The sequence below is a fragment of the Schistocerca americana genome, chromosome 5 (assembly GCF_021461395.2).
Source record: "Schistocerca americana isolate TAMUIC-IGC-003095 chromosome 5, iqSchAmer2.1, whole genome shotgun sequence".
Taxonomy (NCBI): Eukaryota; Metazoa; Arthropoda; class Insecta; order Orthoptera; family Acrididae; genus Schistocerca; species Schistocerca americana.
The window spans coordinates 97,901,525-97,916,986 of record NC_060123.1 but is presented as its reverse complement, the minus strand read 5'-3'; the positions used below and the strand labels follow the sequence as shown (position 1 = coordinate 97,916,986).

The 15,462-nt window shown below is 43.0% G+C and overlaps 1 protein-coding gene across 2 annotated transcripts in view; it reads right to left on the bottom strand.

Annotated features, from left to right (window-relative positions):
- Positions 1-15,462, bottom strand: part of LOC124615700 (neuronal acetylcholine receptor subunit alpha-4-like) — a 187,584-nt gene that overhangs the window by 156,386 nt on the left and 15,736 nt on the right. The gene's annotated exons all lie outside the window — the stretch shown is intronic.

The following is a 15,462-nucleotide window of genomic DNA, read 5'->3' as shown; positions in this document are numbered from 1 at the left end:
GGGATAGTAGCGTAGGTTCAAATGACTCTAAGCACTATGGGACTTAACATCTGAGGTCATCAGTCCCCTAGACTTAGAACTACTTAAACCTAACTAACCTAAGAACATCACACACATCCATGCAAAAGGCAGGATTCGAACCTGCAACCGTATCAGCAGCGTGGTTCCGGACTGAAGAGCCTAGAACCGCTCGACCACAGCGGCCGGCAGTAGCGTAGGGGTGGCAGACAGTGCAGTGCTGTTAGGGACCACGCAGGAGCGAGGTGGAGAGGGTAGGGCAGCTACGTGCAGTCAGGAGTTCAGACGCAGGGCAAGGGTGAGGTGGGGATAGGAGGTAGCGGAAAAGGAGAGAAGTAAAGAGACTGGGTGAGATGGTGGAATCAGGGCTGTATAGTGCTGAAATGGGAACAGGGAAGGAGCTGGATGGGTGAGGACAATGACTAACAAAGGTTGAGGCCAGGAGGGTAACGGGAAAGAAGGATATACACTATGTGATCAAAAGTATCCGGACACCCCCAAAAAATACGTTTTTCATACCTACCGCCAGGTTCTACAGATCAGCGACCTCAGTAGTCATTAGACATCGTGAGAGAGCAGAAAGTGCTGCGCAGAACTCATGGGCTTCGAACATGGTCAGATGATTGGGTGTCACTTGTGTCATACGTCTGTAGGCGAGATTTCCACATTCCTAAACATCCTTAGGTCCACTGCTTCCGATATGATAGTGAAGTGGAAACGTGAAGGGGAACGTGCAGCACAAAAGCGTACAGGCCGACCTCGTATGTTGACTGCCAAAGACCACCGATAGTTGAAGAGAGTCGTAATGTGTAACAGGCAGACATCTCTCCAGACCATCATACAGGAATTCCAAACTGCATCAGTATGCACTGCAAGTACTATGAGAGTAAGACAGGAGATGAGAAAACTTGGATTTCATGACTGAGCAGCTACTCATAAGCCACACATCACGCTGGTAAATGCCAAACGACGTCTCGCTTGGTGTAAGAAACGTAAACACTGGACGATTTAACAGTGGAAAAACGGTGTGTGAAGTGACGAATCACGGTACACAATGTGGCGATCAGATGGCAGGGTGTGGGTATGGCTAATGCCCGGTGAATGTCATCTGCCAGCGTGTGTAGCGCCAATAGTAAAATTCGGAGGCCGTGGTGTTTTGGTGTGGTCGTGGTTTTCATGGAGGGGGCTTCCACTCCATGTTGTTTTGCGTGGCACTATCACAGCACAGGCCTTCATTGATGTTTTAAGCTCCTTCTTGCTTCCCACTGTTGAAGAGCAATTCGGGGATGGCGACTGCATCTTGCAACACGATCGAGCCCCTGGTCATTATGCACGGCCTGTGGCGGAGCGGTTACACGGCAATAACATCTCTGGAATGGACTGGCCTGCACAGAGCCAGACCTGAATTCTACAGAATACCTTTGGGATGTTTTGGAACGTTGACTCTGTGCCAGGCCTCACCGACCGACATCCATACCTATCCTCAGTGCAGCACTCCGTGAAGAATGGGCTGCCATTCCCCAAGAAACCTTCCAGCACCTGACTGAACGTATGCCTGCGAGAATGGAAGCTGTCATCAAGACTGAATGTGGGCCAACACCATACTGAATTCTAGATTTAACGATGGAGGGCGCCACGAACTTGTAAGTCATTTTCAGTCAGGTGTCCGGATACTTTTGATCACATAATGTATTGCAGGGAACGTTCCCAACTGCGCAGTTCAGAAAAACTGGTGCTGGTGGGAAGGGTCCATATGGCACAGGCTGTGAAGCAGTCATTGAAATGAAGTATGTCATGTCTGGAAGGGTGCTCAGCAAACCAGGTGGTCAACTTGTTTCTTAGCCACAGTTTGTCAGTGGCCATTCAGGTGGACAGACATCTTGTTGGTTGTCATGCTATAGAATGCAGCACAGTGGTTGCGGCTTAGCTTGTAGATCACATGACTGGTTTCACAGGTATCCCTGCCTTTGATGGGATAGGTGATGTCTGTGATCGGATTGGAGTAGCTGGTGGTGGGAGGATGTATGGGGCGGGTCTCAGTACCACCCAGGACCGGAGCAATTGAATTACATTCTCCGCTAAGGTTTAGACTACCTCTCGTCGTGCTCTGAAATGAGAAATGTCGTGCCCACTATCCTTCCCACCCCTCACAAGGTGGCTTCCGCCTTCCACCGAACCTACACAATATACTCATCCGTCACTAGACAACCTCTCCTCCCAACCCCTTACCTCTAGGCTCATCCCCCTGTAATACACCTAGACGCAAGACCCATCCCATACATCCACCCGTGTGCGCCAATAACGTCAACATGTGAGAATCGGCAGTCATCATCAGTGACGGAGCTTCCAACAATTAAGCAATTATCCGGTCTGTGTGGTTCACGTAATGCTAGTGGGCTAGTTAGACCTAAATCTGAACGTGGTAGTATTGATAGCGACAATATCAGTGGGGCAAACACTCCGATGCCGGATAAAGGGGATGTAAATGCCATTGATTCAAAGGCGTGCTTAAAAGAAGTTTTGTCAAATTTGAGCTCTAATGAGGTGGCAGTGCAATCTATACTGAAGCGTCAAAGAAACTGGTATAGACATGCGCATTCAAATATAGTCATAAGTAATATGAGACAACAAGTGTCTGGCGCAGTCGTTAGATCAGTTACTGCTGCTACGATTTCAGGTTATCAAGATTCAAGTGAGTTTGATCGTGGCGTTGTAGTCGGCGCACGAGCGATGGGACGCAACATCTCCGAGGTAGCGATGAAATGGGGAGTTTCCCACACGAGCATTTCGCGAGTGTAGCGTGAATATGAGGAATCTGGTAAAACATAAAATCTCCGTCATCGCCGCGGCCGGAAAAATTCCTGCAAGAACGGGACGAATGACGACTGGAGACAATCGTTCAACGTGACAGAAGTGCAACCCTTCCGAAAACTGCTGCAGCTTTCAATGCTGGTCCATCAACAAGTATTACCGTGCGAACCATTCAACGAAACATCATCGATAAGGGTTTTCGGAGCCCACTCGTGTACCCTTCATGACTGCACGACACGGAGCTTTAGGCCTCGTCAGGGCTCGTCGACACCAACATTGGACTGTTGATGACTGAGAACATGTTGTCTGGTCAGACGAGTCTCATTTCAAATTGTATCAAGTGGATAGACATGCACGGGTGTGGAGACAACCTTATGAATCCATTGATCCTGCATGTCAGCAGGGGACTGTTGAAGCTGGTGGAGGCTCTGTAATAGTGTGCGGTGTGTGCAGTTGGAGTGATATGGGACTCCTGATACGTCTAGATACGGCTCTGACAAGTTACACGTACCTAAGCATCCTGTCTAATCACCTGCATCCATTCATGCCCATTATGCATTCCGACGGATTCCAGCAGGACAACGCGACACCCTACACGTCCAGAATTGCAACAGAGTGACTCCAGGAACACTCTTCTGAGTTTAAACACTTCTGCTGGCCACCAAACTCCACAGACATGAACATATTGAGCATGCGATATTGCTGTGCCTGTGGTATTCTGATGACGAAGCTCTGCGGCGACCACAGCTGTTACGAAACACATCAGATGACTTCGCAGTTGCCAATGATGACTACCATCAGCTGTAGAATGGAATGCCCACAGTGAAAATTTGCGCCGGACCTGTACTCGAACCCGGATTTCCCACTTATTGCGAGGGGTCGCCTTACCTTTTGGGTATCCGTGCACGATCCACGATTAGACCCAACATTCCGTATGTCACCAACCACAGTCTACGATCTGTACTCGCACTACATTATGTGTATTCCCGTACATATCAGACGTTGTACTTGGAAGTCGCATGCCCGGTATGTGTTTCGTAATGGCTGTGGTCGCCGCAGAGCTTCGTCATCAGAATAGCACGGGCAGTGCACTATCGTATTTATCCCTAAAGCACTACTTCAGACATTAGTCGAGTCCATGCCAGGTCGTGTTGCGGCACTTCTGCATGCTCGCTGGGGACCCACACGATATTAGGCAGGAACACCAGTTTCTTTGGCTTTCCAGTGTGGTATGAGACCAATGCAGTACAGGATAATGGAATGTAGTCGAATTAAGTCGGGTGATGCTGAGGGATTTAGATTAGGAAATGAGGCACTTAAAGTAGTAAAGGAGTTTTGGTATTTGAGGAGCAAAATAACTGATGATGGTCGCAGTAGAGAAGATATAAAATGTAGACTGGCAATGGCAAGGAAAGCGTTTCTGGAGAAGAGAAATTTGTTAACATCGAGTATAGATTTAAGTGTCAGGAAGTCGTTTCTGAAAGTATTTGTATGGATAGTAGCCATGTATGGAACTGAAACATTGACGAAAAATAGTTTGGACAAGAAGAGAATAGAAGCTTTCGAAATGTGGTGCTACAGAAGAATGCAGAAGATTAGATGGGTTGATCACATAACTAATGAGGAGGTATTGAATAGAATTGGTGAGAAGAGGAGTTTGTGGCATAACTTGACAAGAAAAAGGGACCGGTTGGTTGGACATGTTCTGAGGCATCAAGGGATCACCAATTTAGCATTGGAGGGCAGCGTGGAGGGTAAAAATCGTAGAGGGAGACCAAGAGATGAATACACTAAGCAGATTCAGAAGGATGTAGGTTGCGGTAAGTACTGGGAGATGAAGAAGCTTGCACAGGATAGAGTAGCATGGAGAGTTGGATCAAACCAGTCTCAGGACTGAAGACCACAACAACAACAACAACATGGGGGCTTTCAGTACTAAGCTAAGTTCAGTAATAACAGAGATAAGCTCTGTAAAAACAGACTCAGATTTAGTAGGAAGAAAAAAAAGAGACCATAGAAACATAAATTGAGAATGTAGAAAAAAAATGGGATGTAGAGACAAATGTATCAGAAACTGTAAAATCTGAGATGAAAAAAAAATAAATCGAATAAAGAAGACGCGATCGATTCAAAATTAGAAGTTGTAAGGACAGGTGTGGGCAATGTTTCTGAGGAGGGTGGCTTGGCTACCACCAGAGTCAATATAGTAGGAAAATATTTTAGAGAAAAGTTGGAAAAGATTGGGGTGAGTTGTGTGGCGATGTTAAGAATTGTGTGCTGAGGCAAAGGCGCTGGAGGAAGTAACCACTAATTATGTTTTAGTCAGATAGATTAGTAGAATTTGAAAAGGACTTGTCCGCGAAAGCCAAAGGTCCTGAGTTCGAGGATCGCTCCGGCACACAGTTTTAATTCGCCAAGGAAGTTTCATACCAGCGCACACTTTGCTGCAGATGAAAAATTCATTCAAGTGAGGTTTTCTTTTTTTTTAATGGGGAAGAAGTAAGTAGTGTGAGTAATTGTGAGGAGGTTGAAGGTATTGACAGCATTACATTAGAGTAAGGAGACATAATATTTTATTCTGAAGAGGGCGACAAAATTACTTATTTTGCAGAAGATTTAGATGCAACTGATAATTAGAATCGGATCGGAAAAATCTGGGAATGGTTCATGAGATTGACGGTTGGTCTGAACTTATAATGTGTTCAATAGATGTAGAGGAGAAAGGAAGGGATATTGGAAATGATCTTTTAAGTGAGCGATGTTTGGAGAGAGGTGATATTAAAAGTATGCAGCCTATAGGTGAAATGATCGATGTTGCTGAAGAAAGGAAGTGTACATCTCTCGAAACTATAAAAGTTCTTCCAGCAGTAGTCACAAATATTGTGTGTGTGCGTATGAGTCCGTTGGTGAACAAGGATAGGGGGCCCGAATTCGAGCAGTTGAAAAAGCCGGAAAAAGTGAGATTCAGAAGGTACTCAGACTGGCGAGATCGACGTTATTAGAGGCAGTTCTGGCGGAGTTGCACCTTGTGTATGAAGCACGTGATGGGTACAAGTACACGTATTACGTAAGTGTATTTTAATGTGTAGGTTTTAATAATTTTATAGTTTTTTTTCTGTTTTGTGTAAACTACTGAAGAATTAAAAATTTACTTGATAGAGTAGGGAGGGACAATTTATGTCACTATGCAAGAATGGAATACATATATTGGCCGCACAATTGTTGGTGAGCGAAGCTCGGCAGAACATAATTAATTTTTTCGTTTATAAAAGAGCGAAATATAAATAGTACTCTACATGAGATTTGCGTGGAAAATTTCAAGGAGATATTTATACGTGTTACTTGTAGTATTCTGGGTGGATTTCGATATAAAGTGTGTCGTTCAATTGTAATTATTGTTCGCAAAAAATTGGCGCGTTTAGGCCATCAAACCTCATTAAAATTTTAATTGTTTTTAGGAGTAAAATGTATAGTTATGTGCAAAGTTCAGTTTTGGGGATATATTAGGTGGCTTAATTCTATAATGTATGTTATTTTGGAATATTTTTCAATAGGTTTGTATCAGTAAGTGTTGGGGATAACTTCGTTTGAGAGAATAATGCTAGGGAGAAGTGTTTTATTATGCAAATAGGATACTGATGAATTCATAGTGCAGTTCAGCTGCTGAGAAAAGGAGAGTTAAATGAGCATTCCTGCGCAGACTAATATCAGTGTTTTTAAGTTTATGATTAGCCGCAGTAAAATTGTAAAGAAACGACAAAATGTTAGTTGATTTATAGCATCGAACAAATTTCATAGCACAAAAGACATGTTCTGTAGAGGGAACATCGATACAGTGTTTGAAATGTTGAAGTACATCAAATATACTTTGCCAATAGAATAAATAACTCTTCTTGCTTTGCTATCCTGATTGTGAATGTGTCGATTGCAGTAAGGTGGGCACTCAGTGCCTGATCTGCGTGGATTCGGGAAGTCATTTGATTATTGGTTACTAAACCACAATAGTATACCGACAGTCTCGTCTTCCAGCACTAACAGTGGCTACGGTGGCGGGGTATGTGGAAGACGCGTGGACGCTTAAGACGACTGGCAGTGCATCAACACCGGCAGAGTGCCAGACAAGCTCAAAGATGGCTTCTTACAGCTCTAGGAAATTCACAATAAATCACAGTTACATAAAGAATTAGGAGGATTCAATGACACAAAAACATTTTCAGTATCGTTAAAACTCCTGAAGTTAATATTTTACAGTGACTAAATATTTTCACAATGAACCTGTGACGTAACAGCTTTTAAATGCTTCATGTGATTTCAACAAACCATATCTCAGATGAGAGAACTGCGCTAAAGCTATCATCGCTGAAAGCTAGCTATCTGTAAGTATTTCATTTCTTGATTATGACATTTTTCATATCTTTTTCTATTACACAAATGTCTGTCAGAATATCGTATTCTCCACACTAACACAGAAAGTAAATGCAGCATAAATATGTTGTCATACTTGGGAAGTTATTTAACGAACAGTTTACTATTTTTGTCAGTAATTTTATTAAAATGTTGAGTGCAATTGCAATTAAAAACTGTGGTAATTTAAAAGTGGTCAGTTGCATGTGTTAGCTGATGCCACCGCTGAAAAGAGAACCAAAAGACATTTCTGTCAAGCAGACGTAAATAATTGTATAAACAGTAATTAACGACAGTTGGTTGTCATTTAAAGGGAGTGCACTTGCGTAACAATACTAGCTTACCTATTTACGAGCAGACCTTTACTGGTAATTATTATGAATAGTCTGAGTGTGACAATGTTTACAACATTTCTTTATTAAAATAGTGTTTTAATATATTAGTTAGTGCAGGAAATGGTCAAGTGCAGTGAAATCAGCTTGTAAAACTTTTATAAGGTACTGTGCGGCGATCTGTATGGTTGAAAATGAACACACTTCGTACATCGCGATTGCAGTGTAGACACTTCCATATTGTTCCAAGGTGACCGGTTTCAACAGCCTTATGCAGCCACACTATGATCTAAGGGGAAACATAAAGAAAATAACGAGGGGCTGGAGAGAGACTACAATTCATATCACTGATTATGTAATATGGAAAATTTCACGTACCTTTTGGAACTTGTTGTAAAATTGCAATGATACATTACACGACGTCAAAGTATAAAAGGAACTCTCCACATATGCAGGTCCTGATAAAAATCCAGATGGTAGAATACACACAGCTGATAAAATCTTCGTATCATCATGCATGCTGGTGGCGAACACGATTCTTACGAGCTTGTCGCCCAGCATTTCGCTGTCAGGGGAGTATTGACACAGAGGGGGCGGTAGACGTGCTACCAAGTTCCTCGTAGCCACGCGAGGTAGCCGCGCGGTCTTGAGCGTCTTGTCACGGCTTACCCCGTCGGAGGTTCCAGTCCTCCATCGGGAATGGGTGTATGTGTGTGTGTGTTGTCCATAGCGTAATTTAGTTTAAGTTAGATTAAGTAGTGTGTCAGCAAAGGGGCCGATGACCTAAGCAGTTTGGTCCCATAAGTTCTTACCACAAATTTTTTTTGAAGTTACTCGTACTTACCTCGCCGCTGGGTGGCATGTGTAGTACACGCTAAATGATCACATGCTGCGCTTGCAAGCAATGAATAGCGGAGCACCAGAGAGAAAGGAGGATTTTTCAGACTGTCCCGTTTCACGATTAGTGTGTCACCTCGCCATACATATTAAAAATACTATGGGCTAATGTTCCACATCAAATCTGTACCTGCCGGCCGTTGTGGCCGAGCGGTTCTAGGCGCTTCAGTCTGGAACCGCGCGACCGCTACGGTCGCAGGTTCGAATCCTGCCCCGGGCATGGATGTGTGTGATGTCCTTAGGTTAGTTAGGTTTAAGTAGTTCTAAGTTCTAGGGGACTGATGACCACAGCAGTTAAGTCCCATAGAGCTCAGAGCCTTTTTTTTCAATCTGTACTAATTGCATACTATGTGCTTATTGACAGTGAGAAAACAACCGTAATAATCAAAAATAAAATAAAAAAACCTATATCTTTAACTAACAGAGCGACGAGATGTAAAAAGAAAACCACACTGGTGCGAGCGCGGATGCTATTTGGCTACACCTGGAGGGGTCTAGCGAAGTATCACCCCGCGGAAAAAAAGGGGGGGGGGAGTTGTGTAAAAAAACTACGCGGCGATGATCTAACTCCAAAAGTCATCTGACCCAGAGGTAGATGCAAGCCTTATTTGGCGCGTGCCGTCACACACAGAATCAATCGAAATGATATTTACCATAAAAATAATGTAGATGACTTCAACAAAATTAAAAGTATGAATTGATTCTAAGAGTGCGTATGTGAATACGTCGTACAGAGTCTAGAGGATGTCTGTACTCCACTCTGTGTGTCAAGAACTACTGTAAATGGGGACACTGAATCACATAGCAATAAAGAAAATCAAGTGGATGGCCGTAATCAGTAATATTGCGAGGAATGAGATGGAACCTGTTACATCTGCAATCCCTGAGCGTATATGATAACCAGGTTTCAGATTAATGCAGTAAACAATGAAATACTGACTGCCATATGAGATTCCCGTTAAGTGTTGGATGTAAACTGCAGACTCGTCACACAATGTGGGTTATGTTATCTGTACGGTTTTGGTTGTAATGGAATGGTATCTACAGGCTGTTCTACTATGAGCGCCTAAGGGTCAGTACAAACATAGTTTATTTATCAACCGGCCAACTTAGTAACCTGCAGTCTCTGCTTCTGGTTTATCTAGACTTATAACACACCATCAAAAATGCTAAAAAAGTATGGTCAGCTGACCCTGACTCGTCAGTCAGAAGGTGATATGGGTATCTTTTTATTTATGTAAAGTTGTATGTTTTCCAATATATTAAGCTTTTTACGTTTGGGACCTTTATGAAGGGTTTTCATTCTATGGCATATGCCTACTACTCTATGCTCAGATATGCGAAGACTGTCCTCAAGGCAGTTCTGTTACATACATTTGTGTGTTCTCTGAACTAGGTGAAAAAAGATCTCCCCATTTGGAAAACATAAGAAGGATACACAGATAATCTTCTGAATGCCCAATTAGTCAGCTGACCATACTTTTTTTAGAAGTTTTGATGGTGTTTTGTAAGTCTAGATAAGCCAGAGCAGGAGACTGCAGCTTACTTACTTGGCTAATTTATAAGTAAAGTGCGTGTATACCGACACGTGGGCGCTTATAATAGAACAGCCTGTAGGTACCGTTCCTTTACCCCAAAACTTTATAGGTAACGTATCCCAAATTGTATGACGAATCCACACTTTGCATCCAGCGCTTAACGGTATCTCATATGGCAGTCAGTATTTCATCGTTTACTGCATTAATGTGAAGCCCGGTTATCATATATGCTTAGGGATTGGAGATATAACAGGTTATGTTTCATCCCTCAGCCATATTACTAATTACGGCCATCTACTTGATTATCGTTATTGTCATGTGCTTCAATGTCCCCATTTACAGTAGTTCTTGACACACAGCGTGGAGTACAGACATCCTCTGCACTCTGTATGGCTTATTCACATACACACTTTTACTAACAATTCATACCTTTAATTTTATTGAAGTCACTTCCGTTGTTTTTTACGGTATATATAATTTCGATTGGTTCTGTGCGTGACGCCTCGCGCCCTATAAAGCTTGCATCTGCCTCTGGCTCCGACGACTTTTGAAGTACGTCCAGCGCAGCGTGGTTTCTGCGCACAGCCCCCTCCCCCCCTCCCCCCTCCCCCCCCCCCCCCCCCCCCCCACCAGGTGATACTTCAAAGCATCGGCGCTCGCACCAGTATGGTTTTCTTTTTACATCACGTCGCTCTGTTAGATAAAGATATAGGTTTTTTTTAAAAAAAATTATTGTTACTGTTATTTTCTTACTGTCAACAAGCACATAGTAAGCAATTTGTACATATTTTATCTGGAACACAAGCCCATGGTATTTTTATATGTATGGTGAGGTGGCACTTCTACTCGTGAAACTGGACACTGAAAAATCCTCCTGTCTCTCTGGTGCTCCGCTATTTATTGCTTGCAACCGCAGCACGTGATTACTTAGCGCACTGCTAGTGAGAATCATGTTCACCACCAGCATGTATAGACGATACGACGATTTCATCAACTGTGTGCATTTTATCAACTGGTTTTCTATCAAGACAGGTATATGTGGAGAGTGCCTTTTATGCTTTGACTTCAGGTAACGTATCGTTGCAATTTTATGACAGGTGCGAAAAGTTCATTGGAATTTCGTGTACTTACATAATCCGTGATATGAATTGTAGTCTCTCTCCACCCACCATTATCATGTTTACGTTTTCCCTTCAGATCAGATGATGGCAGCATAAGAGTGTTGAAACTGGTCATCTTGGAACAATAAAGAAATGTTTACACTGCGATTGTGGCGTACGAAGTGAGTTCACTTTCTGTAGAACTTGAGGACGACGTACTTTTGGTAGGGATGACCTTCGGCCAATGGAGAAACTGGCAGTGGCGGAACACCACAGGGATAAAGTCGAGACCGACACTTTTTTCGGGTGGTGTGCTGGAGGAACTTTATGTTGAGTTTATGATGTTTATGATGAAGGCAGATGTGCCTGTGCTATCGTGTGCTATTCGTTCGTGTAGGTGATAGATTCTGGGCGGTCAATGGCAGCTATAAGACTTAAACTTTTGAGGACACTTTTCGTTTGAATCTACAAGGGATACTTTTACGTTTCTGCCGGCCGAAGGCAGACTTGCTTCAGGTGACGTGAATTATTCGGACGTGTAGGTGACTGAGTCTGGGTGGTGCACGGTCGCCGCGACACCCCAACATTTTATGATTGCATTACGGAATTGATAACAGTCAGAGTATAAGTTTCTATTCGTTATTTCGCGAGTGTTAATTCATAAATCATCATGTTGAAGTCTGAACTGTCTTCAGCTGGTGAATATTTAGTGTATTGTAATCTAGAAATTTGTAATCTTGCTGAGAGTGTTGAATAGAAGGCTATATGGCAAGCTGGATAGAGGGCTTGCAGAGGAGCAGTTTGGATTTAGAAGAGGAAAAGGAATAAGAGATGCTATTGGCCTGTTAAGAACTATAGGGGAAAGATATAAGGAAAAAGGTAGAGAAATCTTTGCTGTTTTCATAGATTTAGAAAAGGCTTTTGACAGAGTTCAGTGGAACAAGCTGATGGATATTTTGAAGAGGAAAGGAGTGGATTGGAAAGGCTGGTTCAAATGGCTCTGAGCACTAAACATCTGAGGTCATCAGTCCCCTAGAACTTAGAACTACTTAAAACTAACGAACCTAAGGACATCACACACATTCATGCCCGAGGCAGGATTCGAACCTGCGACTATAGCGGTCGCGCGGTTCCAGACTGAAGCGCCTAGAACCGCTCGGCCACAACGGCCGGCGGATTGGAAAGAGAGACGACTGACACAGAATCTATATTTACACCAGAAAGTAAGGATAAGGATTGGAAATGAAATATCAGGAGGAAGCAGCCTTGGACGAGGTGTTAGACAAGGTTGTTGCCTTTCCCCACTGACGTTTAACGCATGCATTGAAGAGATTATTGGGAAAGGCTTAGATGGGAAAAGAGGAATATGTATTGGTGGAAAGAGGATAGAATGCATAAGATTCGCTGATGACATGGTATTAGTGGCAGAAAGTGAGCGGACAGTGAATAACATGCTGAAAGATCTGAATGAAGCTTGTGTGGAATATGGGATGCAGATAAACACAGCAAAAACAATGAGTATGGTCATCAGTACAGGACACAAACTGTCCAATATTAAAATAGGACAATCTACCATTAGCCAAGTAAGTGCATTTAAATATCTTGGAAGCACAGTAACTGAAGACTTGAAATGTCACCAGGAGGTGAAAACTCGAATTGCCATAGCGAAGGAGGCATTCAACAGGAAGAGGAGACTCTTATGTGGCAAATTAGATAAAGGTCTAAGGAAAAGGTTTGGCAAATGTTTTGTCTGGAGTGTGGCACTATATGGGGCTGAGACGAGGGGATGAAAAAAGGTTAGAAGCATTTGAGATGTGGATGTGGAGGAGAATGGAGAGAATACGCTGCATGGAAAGAGTGAGTAATTGAAAGAGTATTGGAAAGGGTTGGTGAGAGAAGATATCTGCTGAAGGTTGTAAGAGAGAGGAAAAAGAACTGGCTGGGACATTCAATGAGAAGGGAGTGCTTGCTAGCATATGCTTTGGAAGGATTGGTTTGTGGGAGAAGACTGAGAGGAAGAAGGAGATACAAGATGATAGACGACATAAAGGGAAGAGGAAATTATGCAGACCTGAAGAGGATGGCAGAAGACCGGACAGCCTGGAGAACTACCATGTGAAAACCTGCCTTTTGGCAGAACACTGATGATGATGAATCTAGAAATGAACTCAGTTTCCGCGCGTCTTTAGCATGGGGACTGTGCTACCATTCTCGTAAAGCTCTGAAAGCAACTTTACTGCATTTGGTAAGGTTATTTTGTGTCTTTTTTTTAATTAGGTACAGTAGGACCACTTTCCATTTACTTGAGGTATACTTTCAAGAATGAACATCATTCAACATAATTCCGTGCCATCTACATCAACTACAGGCGTTAGAATAGAACCCTTTATATTACATTCTTCATTTATCTTTTACCTAATATTTCTGTGTATTTTATTAATCGGAGTTCTAGCCAATACGTAGACTTTTTGCCTGTGGGATCACAACTACAGATTATTAGTTGCAGCGAGTTAGCTGCTGGACATGAAAGCAGGCGTGCACGGCTCCACCCTATGACTGAGTCGAGCTATTCCTTTTGACAGAGTCATGCGTAGCCTAGTTACCTAAGGTGAGAGCAACATCAGGTAAAGTGGCAATTAGTTTGCTCGTATGGACAGCTGGTCAGAGAGTCTCTACTCAGTAGTAAACCGTTATGCACCGTCACAAGTGGGGCAGGACAGATCCTGGTGGTAGAGCGTTCTTTATTGTGTATGACTTCTTCGTTTTTTCATGAAGGCACACTCAGGAATACCGGTTTTCAACATGTTGGACAATAGCGCCGTTAGTCTTAAGCAAGGTAGAGTTTGCTTTAGCTTCAACATCAGTCCATCCAGCCACACTGTTAGATATACAAACGCTTGTGAAGTTTTTAATCCTGTCTGGAGACCAGCCTCCATAAAAAAAATTAATGCCGGCACTTGTTCACAACAGCTATAGTTTTGCCTGAAGTCTGGTTCGCTCGAAGGCGCTTTACTCTGAAGCGTTCGGTAAATCCTGTTGTAGATAAGTCGTTCCAGTAGTTTATTACAGACCCCGAGAAGGGCGATTGGACGATAGCTCGAGGCATCGTCTTTCGGTTTCCGCCGTTCGAGGACTGCAAGGGTTTTTTGTTGTCTTTAAATGTGCTGGTACCTGACCCTTGCTCGAACAGTGTGAGAAAAGTCTATTTAGCCACTTCCTTTCATGTTTGGCATGATTCATGATACATTCTGGCTTGGGTTCAAATGGCTCTGAGCACTATGGGACTTAACATCTGTGGTCATCAGTCCCCTAGAAATTAGAACTACTTAAACCTAACTAACCTAAGGACATCACACACATCCATGCCCGAGGCAGGATTCGAACCTGCGACCGAAGCGGTCGGGCGGTTCCAGACTGAAGCGCCTAGAACCACACGACCACACCGGCCGGCTACATTCTGGGAATACTCCATCTAGGGCTGCTGCTTTCATTCGTTTTAGACATCTTAGGCTGAAATGAAACTATTGGAATCCTCTGAAAGAGTTTGGGAGAGTGTCGAAGAACGGTCACCTCCAACAGGCATCACGAAAATACTGCGTAACACTACCTGCGTCCTTCATAATGGCCCGTAAGTTTCTTCAGGTGTACCATATTAAGCTGAAGCAGCTTGTTGCCTAATTACTTTCGAATACATCATGGGAGCAGACAGTGATCAAAGTTATTACTAATGGTTACTATTAAAATCAGTCTTGATCACAAACTTATTTATTCTGGTAACCGGTTTCGACCACGCCTGTGGTCATCTTCAGACATACAAGTCAAATACAAAGTCTGATTAGAGGGCTACATATATTAAAGAAAGTTATATAAAACTGCAAAGTTATAAAACGATGAATTACCAAAATGCTGTATGAGCAGGAGCCTCCTTCTGGTGGTAAATCACTGCTAGATAGAGCAGTGCACGTCTTACTTATATGCTGGAGGCTCCGCCCACTTTTGACAGAATGATGTCATCGCTAACCAATGGTTAAAAGTGAAGTAACTACATAAAATTTCGTAATTAAAAGAACAATGACAAGAATGAAAAATAAAAATACTTGGAACTCAGCTAATTCAATAGTTATTGTCACATAAAATACGCAAAAATATTAAACATATGAGATAAATAAAAATCGTTTCGACAGTATATTGGTTGCCCTGTCTACGCCTGTTGGAAAACCATTTAGAAGCTACTGGTTGCCATGGTAAGTATAGACGCCATTCCAAAGATGCGGCAGCCGGCTACCCTCCAACGAGTTTGTTGTAATATCGGTAGTCTAACAGTGTCACGTCGGATGACGCACCATGAACAGCAGCATGTTG